The sequence below is a fragment of the Magallana gigas genome, chromosome 4 (assembly GCF_963853765.1).
Source record: "Magallana gigas chromosome 4, xbMagGiga1.1, whole genome shotgun sequence".
NCBI classification, from domain to species: domain Eukaryota; kingdom Metazoa; phylum Mollusca; class Bivalvia; order Ostreida; family Ostreidae; genus Magallana; species Magallana gigas.
The window spans coordinates 36,057,644-36,073,314 of record NC_088856.1 but is presented as its reverse complement, the minus strand read 5'-3'; the positions used below and the strand labels follow the sequence as shown (position 1 = coordinate 36,073,314).

Sequence of the window (15,671 nt, the reverse complement as noted above, 5' to 3'; positions counted from 1 at the left end):
AGACTTGATTTTTTTTATTGCTTCCGTAGAACTTCAAACATACCCCCCCCCCCCCCCCAAATCGAAGAATGCTTTGTCACAATCTGTCTTGATGAGTTAGTAAATTGGCAGGAAGAAAGGATCCATGGTCTCAAGTCACGGTCCGGAGTTCACACAACACTCTTTTCCAGATGGGAGAGGATCGCTCATCTTGGCCGTGGTTTGATAATCGGAAGGAACCACAGAATGAACATATGCCGTTCAGTAAAAAGAATGTTGATTGAATGGTCTGGAAAGTGACTGAATGATAGTCACTTTTCAGTAACATTTCAGTCACGTGTCAGTAGCATTTCAGTCACATTTCAGTAACATTTTGGTCACTTTTAAGTAACGTTTCAGTCACTTTTCAGTTTACTGAATGGCACAGTTTTATCCGGTGTATGGACTTGTGCTCTTAAAGTATAGCCTTCCATTCAGAATGCATTTTGCAGACGATTTAAAATATCTGTACTGGCCATTTGAGGATAGAAGTGTATAGAAAAATCTTTTCTCAGCATAACTGAAAATAGATTATGCAATCAGGGAATTTAGCACTAATTGCCATTAATAATACGAATTACTACGCATATAATTCGTTCCACATACGAACAAGGACTTGTTTTCTTCAACTTATGTTGGACCACGATAAAACCCTTCTTTATTAACATATTTTTTCTTACCAAATTTAAAATTTATGAATTATTCGGTATTTTTCTCACCATGTATTTCGTTATTGTATAAAGCATTTTCCCGGGGAGAAATATTTGTGCTTTGTGATCTAAAGTAATTGATAATTTCATTTGATAAAGTTACCTTATTTAATTTTCATGATATTTGTGTCAGTCCGTAACCATTCTATGTAATCAATGCTTCTTATCACAAATAAAATATTTGTATACTGTATACAGGGGAATATTCGCCCTCGTTTTATTTTTGCTTCGTTGTCAGGGGGCTAATCCAGGACTAGGCGAATTCCAATGTCTCAAATTATGCCTGTTTGCACAGAACTGTGTCTGGGCGAATTGAATATGGGGCGAAAATGATTGCATGTGTAGAAGGGAGAAAATAACACAGGGCGAAATAACCCTGTATAAAGTATTGCCTCGTTTGCTAAGGCCTCATTAAAAAGTTTATGTCATATTAGATAATATCTCCGGAATCAATAATTTGAATCTACCAATTCAGAACACAAGATGCACAAGGTCTTTTCCTCTGTATTACATAACAAACGTCCGTTTTCTTTAAAAGGTTTCAATGTTGTGAAAACAATCATTTCAGAAATGTTTCCACGTCAAACACAAGGTATTTTTTAAAATGTTTTTTAAAATACATAAAAATGACAAAGATTAAGAACATTCATTATTTAAAATTTGATTTCATATTTTCTAATTATTATTTTTGCAACCCTAGATTTTGTGTATTGCAGATACATGTATCGTGGTAGCTATTTCAAGAACCAATTGCTGTTAACTTAAAGTTATAAAAATGGCTAACATGTATGTCAGTGTTACAACAAACATTACGGATTTTTACGATGATGTTCAGAACAGTGATATTTTCAACAGAAGCGGCAATTCGACTATAAAGAGAACTACTGTTCACTTCAATTATGACGAACTACAATCCAAGCCTACCTTTGAGATCATGTTTGGTGACACGACGTTTGAAACAGCTTTCGTGTATGTTTGTCTGGTCATAACATTTCTTGGTATCACTGGAAACATTGCTGCCATGGCAATAATCCTGTACAAACCCAAATTCCATACACCGACATTTGCTGCTATCGGATATCTAGCTCTAGCGGATTTCTTTGCAGGCATTATTCTCAGTTTGGTGCGGTTTACAACTTGTCCATATTTAGACGTTTTTATGTGTAAAACATTTACCGTTAGCTTGTTTTATTATAGTTCTTTCGGGCACTTATTGCTACTGGTCACTGTAAGATATTTAATAACAGTCCGTCCCTTAATGAGCAGGAGACATTTAACAGTTAAGGTTGTCTCCTTGTGTTCACTTTCAGTGTGGTTTCTAAGCGCTCTCTTGGGCGTTATAACTCATTATGTAATGGCAAACATAGATACCTATTCGTTGACAACTATTATTCGTGTCATAATCAATCTAGTTGTGTTGTGTGTAGTTTGCTCTACAATGATTTCGTTGCATATTCGTAAAATTAAAGCTCTACAAAACTCTTCATGTGTTCGAAGGCAAACACAACAAAGGAAAATGAACCTGGTTATCACTGGAATAACAGTTGTATTTATGCTATTTCAAACATTTCTAATCGCTGAAAAATTATACAAAGCATTTGGAGAACAAATCGACGACGTTTCCCTTTTTCTTTCATCAAGTGTGAATTTTACTGCAAGTGTATATTATTCTTGCAATCCGTACATATTCTTTTTTCTATCAATGTTTCTATCCTGTAAAATAAAGAATTGCAGTTGCACAAATACAAAAAAAAAGTAGTGACACTTGTAAACATGTCTTAAGTACAAAGAATGTTGAACTACTAAATAAAATTATGAAAAAATAATGCCATTGTCGCTGCATGGTATTAGCTTAAGATTACTATGGCTATCTGATCCTCAGCTGGATAAATTTCAGTGTTGTAAACATCGTTAAAATGTCTCTTCTTCATATGGTGCGAAACTTTGTGTATGGTATCCAAAAGTTTAACAAAGTTGAAGAATTTTAGTTCATCTGAGTTATGATGGGAAATATAATATATTATCTGAAAACTGTTAAGTGCAGAAATGTGTATAAAAGTTTAAATTGTTCTTTTTTTCTTTGAAATGTCCTTTGTGTTATCTTTTAGTGTTATAATATCTGATTCGATACAGTAATACATGTAAAGTGGTCAATATTCTGAGGTTATGTGATTGTCATCATCTATTAAAATATACATGTAATGATAACGGGCAATACACTTAAAATAAAATAAAATTAAAAGTTGCAGAATTAAGATATTTAACATTGTTCCTCACAAAGGTCAATTTTAAAAGATGAAGTGTTCGACTTTGTTTAATTGTTATTTAAAGAAGATATGATACATGTATATAATATATACACGTATTTCATTGAAATGAATATATATAAAATCTGCAGGTGTCAAATTTAAAGGATTTGGTATTTAATACACTTTCTGTTAGCAATATGCTTAAATGAATACTAGACTATTGACCCGTGCATGCACGGGTTAACATTGTATATGATATCGGATATTTATGAAATAGATGCATCGACACAGAATAATCGAACTGTGACTCGGGACAGGCCTATACCACAGTTAAAATGCCTCCCATATACCCGTAGTGTAGCAAAAAATTGCAGAAACGCTCCGAAACGATTTTGGAGAAAATTAATGAAGCTGCACTGAAAATAACAGTCAAATTATTCATTATAAACCATTTTGAGGCTGTAGATACCTTCCATCTAAGAATTTAATTCTTATTAATGAAGAAGTCAACACTTTCTCCCGCAACGTTTTTCACTCGCTTCGAGTTGACATTCATATTTTTCATATTAAATTCACTGAGTTAGAGTTATCTCCCGTATTTCCTTTGATGAAAAGAGTATATATATGACAAATTTACACATATTTGTAATATCGTTTTTGAGTTTATCCATGCAAATGTGATATTCTGGAAACAAAAACTAAAGAGTCTTCCGTGATTTAGCATGAATGTTATGCACATGCGCAAGATTGTAAAATCCAAAAAATCCATATGATTTCCTGATTTTTTAAAGGAAGTTTCGCTGATTATTAATTAGCGAAGCTTAATTAAGAAAAAATAAAAACAAATTGGTAATCTTCAAGTGCCAATAATGTTTAAAATATATAAAATAAATGACAGTTCTCTTCCAATTTCTCGGTATTAAAGCCCAAAAATTCGAGTCTATTATTTTAATATAGTAGTATAGATAATGAAGTAATTATAGGTAAAGAAGATCCAAATGAAGTAAACCTATATGGAAATGTAAATACGAAGTAAACCTATATATGTTTATTCTAGTGGGACATTTAATACCAAAAAGATAAACTGTCCCTTCGTACATGTAATTATATTCTCAAGCTGCATGTCCATGCGTAATAGTAAGCCTTCGCCAAGACAATATCTTGTACACTCTAAGTTTGCCTGACAAATACACAGTTTCTCTAATAGTAATTTGCTTATACAGAAACAAACAAGATTTTGCTCAAAATATGGAAGCGGATGATACAGGTTTGTCCGATGTCGTCAGCATAGTTACTTTCACATGTGTATGAAGCATTAAACGAATTATATGATTGAATATACTGTCTAATGGGTAAATAATGCTTTAGGAAGTAAAAATCGGACATCATACTTTTCTTTCGACATTAGATTTTCTTGCTTTAGCGTATGTAAACTTTTTTGTGGGATAAACACTGAAACAAATTGCTTAATATGTTTAACAATTAGAGCAACTATATACATGTAGAGCAAACAGAGACCTAAATTTTTACTTCTTCCGTAGAACTTCAAACATACCCTTTTTCCCAAAGATCGAAGAATACTTTGTCACAATCTGTCTTGATGAGTTAGTAAATTGGCAGGATGGAAGGATCAATCGTCTCAAGTCACTGTCTGGAGTTCGCACAACACTCTTCTCCAGATTGGAGAGGATCGCTCATCTTGGTCGTGGTTTGATAATTGAAAGGAACCACAGAATGAACATATGGCGTTCAGTAAAAAGTATGTTGACTGAATGATAGTCACTTTTCAGTCACATTTTAGTCACGTGACAGTAGCATTTCAGTCACATTTCAGTAACATTTTGGTCACTTTTAAGTAACGTTTCAGTCACTTTTCAGTTGACTGAATGGCCCAGTTTTATCCGGTGTATGCACTTATGCTCTTAAATATAATTCGTTCCACATACGAACAAGGACTTGTTTTCTTCAACTTATGTTAGACCACGATAAAACTCTTCTTTATTAACATGTTTTTTCTTACCAAATTGAAAATTTATGAATTATTCGGAATTTTTCTCATCATGTATTTCGTTGTCGTATAAAGCCTTTTCCTGGGGAAAAATATTTTTGCTTTGTAATCTTAAGTAATTTGATAATTTAATTTGATAAAGTTACCTTATTTAATTTTCATGATATTTGTGTCAGTCCGTAACCATTCTATGTAATCAATGCTTCTTATCACAAATAAAATATTTGTATACTGTATACAGGGGAATATTCGCCCTCGTTTTATTTTTGCACCTTTTGTCTTCGTTGTCAGGGGGCTAATCCAGGACTAGGCGAATTCCAATGTCTCAAATTATGCCTCTTTACGCAGAACTGTGTCTGGGCGAATTGAATATGGGGCGAAAATGATTGCATGTGTAGAAGGGAGAGAATAACACAGGGCGAAATAACCCTGTATAAAGTATTGCCTCGTTTGCTAAGGTCTCATTAAAAAGTTTATGTGATATTAGATAATATCTCCGGAATCAATAATTTGAATCTTCCAATTCAGAACACAAGATGCACAAGGTCTTTTCCTCTGTATTACATAACAAACGTCCGTTTTCTTTAAATAAAGAGGTTTCAATGTTGTGAAAACAATCATTTCAGAAATGTTTCCACGTCAAACACAAGGTATTTTTTAAAATGATATTTAAAATACATAAAAATGACAAAGATTAAGAAAATTCATTATTTAAAATTTGATTTCATATTTTTTAATTATTATTTTTGCAACCCTAGATTTTGTGTATTGCAGATACATGTATCGTGGTAACTTTTTCAAGAACCAATTGCTGTTAACTTAAAGTTATAAAAATGGCTAACATGTATGTCAGTGTTACAACAAACATTACGGATTTTTACGATGATGTTCAGAACAGTGATATTTTCAACAGAAGCGGCAATTCGACTGTAAATAAAACTACTGTTCACTTCAATAATGACGAACTACAATCCAAGCCTACCTTTGAAATCATGTTTGGTGACACGACGTTTGAAACAGCTTTCGTGTATGTTTGTCTGGTCATAACATTTCTTGGTATCACTGGAAACATTGCTGCCATGGCAATAATCCTGTACAAACCCAAATTCCATACACCGACATTTGCTGCTATTGGATATCTGGCACTAGCGGATTTCTTTGCAGGCATTATTCTCGGTTTGGTGCGGTTTACAACTTGTCTATATCTAGACTTTTTACTTGTAAAACATTTACCGTTAGCATGTTTTATTATAATTCGTCTGGATACTTGTTGCTACCGGTCACTTTAAGATATTTAATCACAGTCCGTCCCTTAATAAGCAGGAGACATTTAACAGTTAAAGTTGTCTCCTTGTGTTCACTTTCAGTCTGGTTTCTAAGCGCTCTCTTGGGCGTTATAACTCATTATGTAATGGCAAACATAGATACCTATTCGTTGACAACTATTATTCGTGTCATAATCAATCTGGTTGTTTTGTGTGTAGTTTGCTCTGCAATGATTTCGTTACATATTCGTAAAGTTAAAGCTTTACAAAACTCTTCATGTGTTCGAAAGGAAACACAACAAAGGAAAATGGACCTGGTCATCACTGGAATAACAGTTGTATTTATGCTATTTCAAATATTTCTAATCGCTGAAAAATTATACAAAGCGTTTGGAGAACCAGTCGACGACGTTTCCCTTTTTCTTTCATCAAGTGTGAATTTTTCTGCAAGTGTATATTATTCTTGCAATCCGTACATATTCTTTTTTCTATCAATGTTTCTATCCTGTAAAATAAAGAATCGCAGTTGCACAAATACAAATAAAGTAGTGGAACTTGTAAACATGTCATAATTACGAAGAATGTTGAACTACTAAATAGAATTATGAAATAAAAGCACAATTATCGCTGCATGGTATTAGCTTAAGATTACTAGTTAGTGATCCTCAGCTGGACAAATTTCAGTCGGTGTTGTAAACATCGTTAAAATGTTGTCTGTTTTTCATTTTTTATACGTATATACATGAATAAATATGGTGCGAAACTTTGTGTATGGTATCCAAAAGTTTTACAAAGTTAAAGAATTTTAGTTCATCTGAGTTATGATAGGAAATATAATATATTATCTGAAAAGTGTTAAGTGCAGAAATGTGTATAAAGTTAAAATTGTTTTTTCTTTTTTTTAAATGTCCTTTGTGTTATCTTTTAGTGTTCCAATATTTGATTCGATACAGTAATACATGTAAACTGGTCAATATTCTGAGGTTTTGATTTTATTTTGTTATATTGTCACTTATCATGTTGAATAGACATGTAGTCTATTTTGCTATTGTTTTATCTTTGGTGGTACAAGTCTGATTTTAAATGTATAAAGTCAAATCCTATGCCAATTCCTTGGGAAATCAAATGCTCTTATCATCATCCATTTGGCAATATGATTGCTATTTTGAGAGAAGGGGTAGTGAAGAACTTCATTATTTCTTTTGGAGTTTGTCGCAACATATACTTTGTGTTACTTGTATTGTCCCTTGTGTTATGTAGATATCCTTGTTTCGTTTCTTGGTCTTACTGGCACATTTTCCCTAAATTTTTGTTTCAAATCTTTCCAAATTTTTTTTTTTAACTGCAACAATAAACTGTCCTATTCAAATTAAAAGTTTATTGGCAAAACCAGGTTTTTATCGCTTCGGATAATGATTATCTTGTTGTTACATTTTAAAGGATTATCATATTTTACCATACTAAACTCTTACAGCTGCATGTTTTTAGATATTCTTGGTTATGGACACAATTTGTTTTTTTTTTCAGTGGAGTAATTTCAATCAAGATATTAAGATTATGATTCTACGAACCTGTAACTTTTGTCAATGTTAATTTTAATGCGACTTCTAAGCAAGTAAAACCATGGACATTACTTGTTGGGTCCATGTACATAAAATATCAAGTTTTTAGTACATGTCGATATAATTCTTTGTGTTTAAGTATTGTTTATGGAACTTTATATTTGCTTGTTAAAATAAAACTTAAAAAAAAATAAATTAAAACTGTGCATATATTGTTTTCGAAATATTGCCTGTGGTATTTGGACAAATTTTGAAAATGACCCATACAAAAACAGAAACTGTCCCTTTCTACTGTGTCAACGCTTATTTGTCCTTCTAAAATGTTCTTTTTTTTGTATTTTCGTCTTCAGTGATACACATGTACTTATGGGTGACAAATACGGTATGTTTTTTCTTTTTTGATTTAGGGTTTCTTCTCTATTTTTGTGCTTAAATTTAAATAGAATTACGAATACATGCTTACAATTAATAAGCATAGTGTTCTCATTGTAAACGCAATAAATAACCACTGCTATGTGAAAATTTCTGAAATGGACTACACGACAAACATTACGTTTTCAATCTGTGTTATATTTTGTTTCACACAATCATAGTATTATGCAGTTAATTTATTGCATAAAATGCATATTAAAAATTGATTAATTTTTCACCGGATCAGCAAGCAAGCATTATGGAATAATCAGAACATGGACGTTAAAATATGAAAACATCTTTTTTTCTTTCATCTAAAGAAACATTCTTGTGCAGGATATCAAATAAGTTGAATAACTTGCTTTGTTAATATACCATCATCATCTTGTTCTCTTTATTTTTTATAAAAGTTTGGGATTTTTATATGTCTTTAGAACTTATTTAAGGGTGTTATTTAATGTTAGAATTACATCATTTAATTCAACAGAAAACAATCCATACTCTCCCAGTATTCCAAGTAATGGATCTGTGGTTTGTACATTTATTTCCTTGCAAGTTTATTTGTATCTACTACTGTATTTTCTAGTGTCTATAGCGAGTAACACATGGATTAAAAATTTAACAAAAATAACTTTATAAAATTAAGCCATTTTTAAGATAACTCCAACTCTGTTTTTTTTAAACATCTAAGAAATTAGGACCTTATTATTGTAAAAGATGTGCAAAGATATACGCCATTAATTTTTGCATTGAAAAAGTGTGAAGTTGATAAAAAAAAAGTGTCATAACTCAAATTATACTTTTTAAAAAATTCTGGGTTGGATGTTTTCTTCATTTGTTTGACTTATAATGTTTAAGAATGTCAGCTATAAATTTTAAGATGCGGTTCATAATTATATTGATTTTTTTGTTTTAAAATTCTTGATGAGACCTAGTTTTCCTTATTAACGTTTGTCTCGATAGTTGTGGTCATTTTCTCCTTATACGAGATGCGTTCAATAAATATTGTCATTGTTGTTACAAAAATAACACGATAAGATATCTTTTGTTATTTTTTTAATGATTACCTTCAAAATACTCTCCTTAACAAACACACTTAATTTTAACCGATTTATCCAAGCTTTGAATGCATTCATATATATATATATTTTTTTTTTGGGGGGGGGGGTATTCATGTACTGATAAATGGCAGAGCCTAAAGCACATCTTCTTTCTGACAAGCGTTTGTTTTAGTTTAGGAAAAAGAAAGAAGTCCCAGAGAGACAAGTCGGGTGAATAGGGAGGATGTGGCAAAACATGAACCGTTTCTTTTTCCAAAAGTAATCTCATTATGTGGGATTTATGTGCTGGGGGTGTTATGATGAAGTCGACTGTTGCGAATTCCAAACTTTAGTCTTCTCCTTTCGTAATGATTCTCAACTTTCTTCAGCACATAATTTTTGTATACATGTACATGTCCGGTGAGTGATCGCCCTTTTGGAATAGTAACTTAAACTACAGGACCTTCACTATTAAAAGAAAAATTGTGTGTAAAATATACTTTTTTTGTACTCTGGCATCGTTTTGCTATAACATGGTGTTTTGCCTTTTTAGTCAACTTCATCTTGTTATCAGTATTCCTCTGAGGTTCAATAAAATGTATCCATGTTTCATCACCTGTAACAATTTCAGATAAACGTCGTCCATTGCATTTTTTTTTTTTTAGATTTTAAGTAGTTTTCTACACATTTCAACCCGCAATCGTTTTTAGCTCACCTGAGCTGATAGCTCAAGTGAACTTTTCTGATCACATTTTGTCCGTCGTCCGTCTGCCCGTCCGTCTGTTCGTCCGTCTGTAAACTTTTTACATTTTGAACTTCTCTAAAACCGCTTATCAAATTTCAACCAAATTTGGCACAAAGCATCCTTATGGGAGGGCAAATATAAATTGCAGAAATAAAAGTCCGATCTGTATTCAAAGCGGAGAAAACCTTGAAACTGTAGAAGGGGGTGCATTTTTAATAATCTTCTTCTCAATAACTACTGAGTCCAATTCAAAGTAGTTTAGCATAAGTTATCCTAATGTGAAGGAAAATATAAATTGTAAAAATTAAGGGCTAATTCTGTTTCAAATCTGAGTTATTACGAAAATAATAATAAAGGAAAGGCGTGTTTCAATCAGTTTAATAGCTTCGGGTTCGGCATCCGGTAAAATGCGTAGGCAAGACTTGGCCTGGGCAAAACAAAAGATTTGCAGTTATTAATCTGCCAATCTTATTAAAATTTCAGGATATTTGATGGACCAGTATATTTGTATTCGCTGTAAATATTGTTGCAAAATAATGCGTATTTGGAATTGACGATTGCCGATCTGCCCCGGATTTTATGTTGTCACGGCCCGTGTTTGCATACCCATTTTACCAAGACTCGTAATCCATACTTCTAAAACGAGGTTCTTTGTTTAAAGCAGCCATGACATTATACAAAAAGGGTCGATCTGACTATGATGAATTTGCTTGTTGTGCAACAGTTCGCGTATGAAGGGAAATTTTTGAAACATGCAAGATATATTGGTGCCGATTTTGTGAAGTAAATTGAGGCTAAATATTTCAATGCGTTGACAGTTTTCACACATGACGTTGGTGTTAGCTTGTTCTGATTTTCGTTTTGTTTTCATTATTTATGCGTTGTAACCTGGGAACTATCGTCTGTATTTCGTGATTTTTACGTATCAAATCAAACAGAGACTTCGGTAAATCAAACAGTTAACTGTTTACCTGCGCAAATTAAGCAAAATCTGATGTATCAAAAAAGTACTGAAATACAATTCATTCTATCGGTAATTCAGCATTATCTTTTGCGTAATGGTAGAATAATGCAATAGGTTTTGTTGAGATGCTCGGCATTTTCTCGAGTATATTCAGTTGAAATAGAGTTTGATATCGCTGACGGAAATATGTAGGTATATACATGTATATATATGACTCATTTCGAAAAAATAAATTGTGTTCTTTATTTGTTATAGTGCATGTTTCTTGTGTTTAATTGTTTACAATTTCTATTTACTAACCATATTTGAGTGTTAAGCTTCGAATTATAAGCATTATAAGCAAGATACAGAGATTTGATCACAATTCTATGTTTGTACACAGATCTTAAAAACTTTAAAAAGATTAAAGAAGTAAAAAATTTGTCAATATTTATTAAGAAAATTTTCAAAGTCTGTTCTTCCAGAAACCAACTTTAACAACTTACTGTATTGTAAACTTATCCTTTTTCCGTCATTAATACTCCTACTGTACATGTGATCCTTGACTGTGGTTGTGTACATTTGTATAAACTGATTTTGAACCTCAAATACCAGTGAACTGGGGGGGGGGGGGGGCTGAACGAAAATATAGGGAATTGGAAGTTAGCAACTTAACAGTGTACCTCTAACAAATGTTTAGTTTTATATCTTGCGTAGGATTTTCTTATTCTGGTAAAAAATAGTATTTCATGAAGGTACAATGTCAAAGATTACGTGTGTGCAAAAATAAGTGTAAAATTCGAATGCTTTACAATATTTATTTTTTGTTATTCTTCCGAGGGACCATATGGCACAATATCTTTTGAACGCCCATTGTTGCTCAGGTGAGCGATGTGGCCCAATGGGCCTCTTGTTGTTTTCCTGTTAATAGATGAGGTATCCATCTTGCACTAACCTTTCAGAGGCCAATGTGCTTCTTTAAAATTGTTAATACTGACCCCGATAAAATGCCTACTAAATATCCTAATTGTTTAAAGGTTAATCGACCATCATTAATAATGATAAAGGTTGTTTTGCAAGTATTACATCCGTTGAAGCTGTATGAAGTGCTCTAGGACGTTGCTTATCCAGGTGATATTAATTTTAAAACCCAGTTTATTAACAAAGCGTGAAAAAAACATGATAAAATAAATATTTTAATTTGTTCTAACATTACGGATTCATAGTTGAATTAATATGTACTTGTTGGAATAATGGCTATCAAAATAGTCGCAATGACAGCCTTGATATCTCGGAGTAGAGAATAACAATTTCGAAATTTCATAATACATTTTGATTTAAGTTTCCCAAACAATGTATGCTTCAGGGTGGTTAGGCCTGAGCTCATAAATATCCAAATTGAAGTCTCCCTTCCCCAATAGATACTTCAAAATATTGTCACACTTGACTGATGGGAAGAAGCTATAAATATTAAACAGAAACCAATTACGTTTGTTATTTTCTAAGATGAAATAAAGTAAAATTAAGTTTAATGTTGGGTACTAAATTATGTAGTAAAATAATTGCTGACACCGGATTATCAATTGCGTTATGGGTTTTTTTTTCATTTGGAAAAACAAACTTGACAGTATTTCACGGATTCCGCATTTGTTGAAAATGATAATGATCTAAAATTACTGAAGAGATTTATTAATTAGATTTTATTGATGTAAGATAATACATGTATGTGTCTTTGAAGTTAAAATCGATACTTATGAACCATGAACACAATTACAAGAGAAGTCTTCAGTGATTTTTCTTCATTATACCTTGATTCATTCTTAGAACTAAGATGACCAAAAAAATTACTCTCATAACATTTTTTCGAATGATTTTCGTCCTCAGAGTGATTTATGAGGCTGGAAACCAAATAAAGTTGGGTGTATTGGCCCTAGACCAAAGTTATCAAGGTGTTCCCGGGGAGAGATTTCTGGGTCCCATTGTCCGGGTGGTGGGGACGGTGGGTCAGCAGCAGTGTGTCCGGGAATGTCGGGATAGACCGAGGCTGTGTCGTGGAGTAAGCTACCGGAAACAAGACTTACTGTGTGAACTGGTGTCCGACACAGAGAAAGTGGAACCAAATTCTGATTATGTTAGAATTGAACTTGACCAAGTAAGTCTTTGCTTTTGTCTATTTGATGATATATGTAATCCTTATTTTGATTGCTATGAAATCTTTTTTAAAGTTAGAAAACAAATATATCAACCTCATCCATCATTAGGTTAAAAATATGAATACACTTAATGAGACAACCCTGAAAGATACGTTAACTTGACCTCTTCAATTAATTTTAGCTTTTGTCTATTCGATGTTTTAAGTTTTTTTCTTTTTGATTGATATGAAAATGTTTAGCATACCCGTAGATTTTTTTTCTCAAGAAAGCCTAATATTAAAATAACAGATCCTTTGGTTATAACTGGTATTGTATTTGCAGAAATGGACCAGTCAATGTGTGTCTTGCTCTTTGGACGAAAAATGTGTTACTCTTTCTAGCAAGAAGACCTATTGCGTCAAAGGTAAATATTCGATGATAAGAATTATAAAAGAATGATTTCATTTTTCCTTAATCAAAATATATAGAAAATACAACAATTTATCATGAGGTAGAGGTTAGATCAACCCCCTTCTTTTCATTCATTCAAATTAGATGGTCTTTTACATGTTCTTAATATGTTTCTCCAGACACTTTTCCCACTGACTGCACAGCATTCCTTAAACAGGAACCATCGATATCTCTACTAAGTGGAATTTACAGGGTGAAACTTCCAGTTCTTGGTTTTGTGAACGTATTTTGTGAAATGGCTGAAGACGGCGGAGGATGGACGGTAAATGGCATTTTTATAACGTTTGGCTCTTTTGCATTACCATTACATTTTTTTCAAGAACAAGATCCGATGATTGTTTTCGTCCATTATCCTTTGCCATTAAAATAAATTTTCAACTGTAAAGATTGCAGGTTTATCTGTAGACAAATATTTTTCCTAAAATGTAATGAATTACAATTGAACAATTATTTTAAAAGTATCAGCTCATTACCTTCAGCACGGTACCTCCTTCTTTATTTCTGAAATGTTTAAAAATGTAGTGAGGATAAGAAAACTACGTACATAAGTTAAAATTCTAGGTGTTTCAACGTCGATTGGATGGATCAGTGGATTTTTTTCGTAATTGGACTGAGTACAAGCACGGATTTGGAGATCTTACAAACGAATTCTGGCTAGGTAAACAATCTTGAAATTTCTTCATATTTTCCTATATGTCTCTTACTCTGCCACTGCCTCTGTATAAGTTTTAACTGTTTGTCCCCTTTTTCTAGACTCCCTTGACCAATTTAAAATATACAAATAGCAAATAAATATTAGGAAAGGAAAATAAATATTTAAATACAGATGATTAATACTTTCAATGGAGATTCAAAACTTTGATACTTTTCTGATTAAAAAAAAACTTTTGGAAAAATAATTGACAAAGCCCACCAAATCCCCACCCTCCTATTAACAATGTTTTCAAATTTTATTAGTTCTTTAAAGCTTAAGGGATATCTTACAATTTAAGTTAACTTTCTCTTTTCAAATTACTCCTCAGATAAATGCATTACGTTTATCGGAATTTTTTTTTGCATTAATACGACGGCAGATACATTTTACTAAAAATTGTTACAATGTCAACCAATCATCTATACTATGACATTAAAATAATAGACTCGAATTTTTTGGCTTTAATACAGAGAAATTGGAAGACTATTGTCTTTTCTTTTAATATATTTTAACATTATTGGTACTTGGAAATTACCAATTTGTTTTTATTTATTCTCAATCAGGCTTTGCTAATTAATAATGAAAGAAAATTCCTTTAAAAAGTCCGGAAATCGTCTGAATTTTTCGGATTTTATAATCTTGTGCATGCGCATAACATTCACGCTAAATCACGGGATCCTTTTAGTTTATGTTTCTACAATATCACATGTGCATGGATAAACTAAAAAACGATAATACAAATACGTGTAAAGTTTCATTTAAGGAGGCTGGGGGGTCCCAAAAAAATTTCTCCAAAATTCAACAAATTTGCAGAAATGTTTCATATAATCTTAATTTACATCTTAATATGGAAGACCACATCACAATCATCGTTAATTTTATCATTTATTGCATCTGAAGAAATTGCACGTTATGTAAAAGAAAAAATATGAAAAATATTTGAAATATAAATAAAGGCAAAAAATATACCAATAACATCACAAAAAATTAACACAATAATTAAAACATAACATTATTTGTTATAAAGAAAAATATCACAATTTTACCAAAAATATATATGTCATACAAATGCAAATATGTAAAACAAAATAAAAGTAGCCACAAGATTATTAATTTTCCAAATTTTAACATAATAATAATCAATACATGTGTAATAAAGATTGAGCATTTAAAAAAAAGTTCGATGGTGAAATTAAAAAAAATAAAAAAATAAAAGGAAAATATTAGAACAAAATATTTGAAGGTTTACAAGTTACCTCCCTTTAAAAAGTTAGAAAATGCTGAAAACAGCTGAAATAATTTTTTTGCATCTTGTAAACCTTGGTTTACCATCAATTGACTCTTTAAATAATGCTTCAATACCATCATATCAATTTCTTTCAAAAGACAATTTCAGTACATTGTTTGAGTTATAGAACATTAA

General features: G+C 31.9%; 1 long non-coding RNA gene across 1 annotated transcript; it reads left to right on the top strand.

Moving 5' to 3' along the window:
• The first annotated feature begins 1,262 nt into the window (after positions 1 to 1,262).
• On the top strand, positions 1,263 to 2,807 carry LOC109619423 (uncharacterized). The gene is made up of 2 exons (XR_010712548.1): positions 1,263 to 1,320; positions 1,445 to 2,807. It is a non-coding gene; the product is annotated as an uncharacterized lncRNA (long non-coding RNA).
• The last annotated feature ends 12,864 nt before the right edge of the window (positions 2,808 to 15,671 follow it).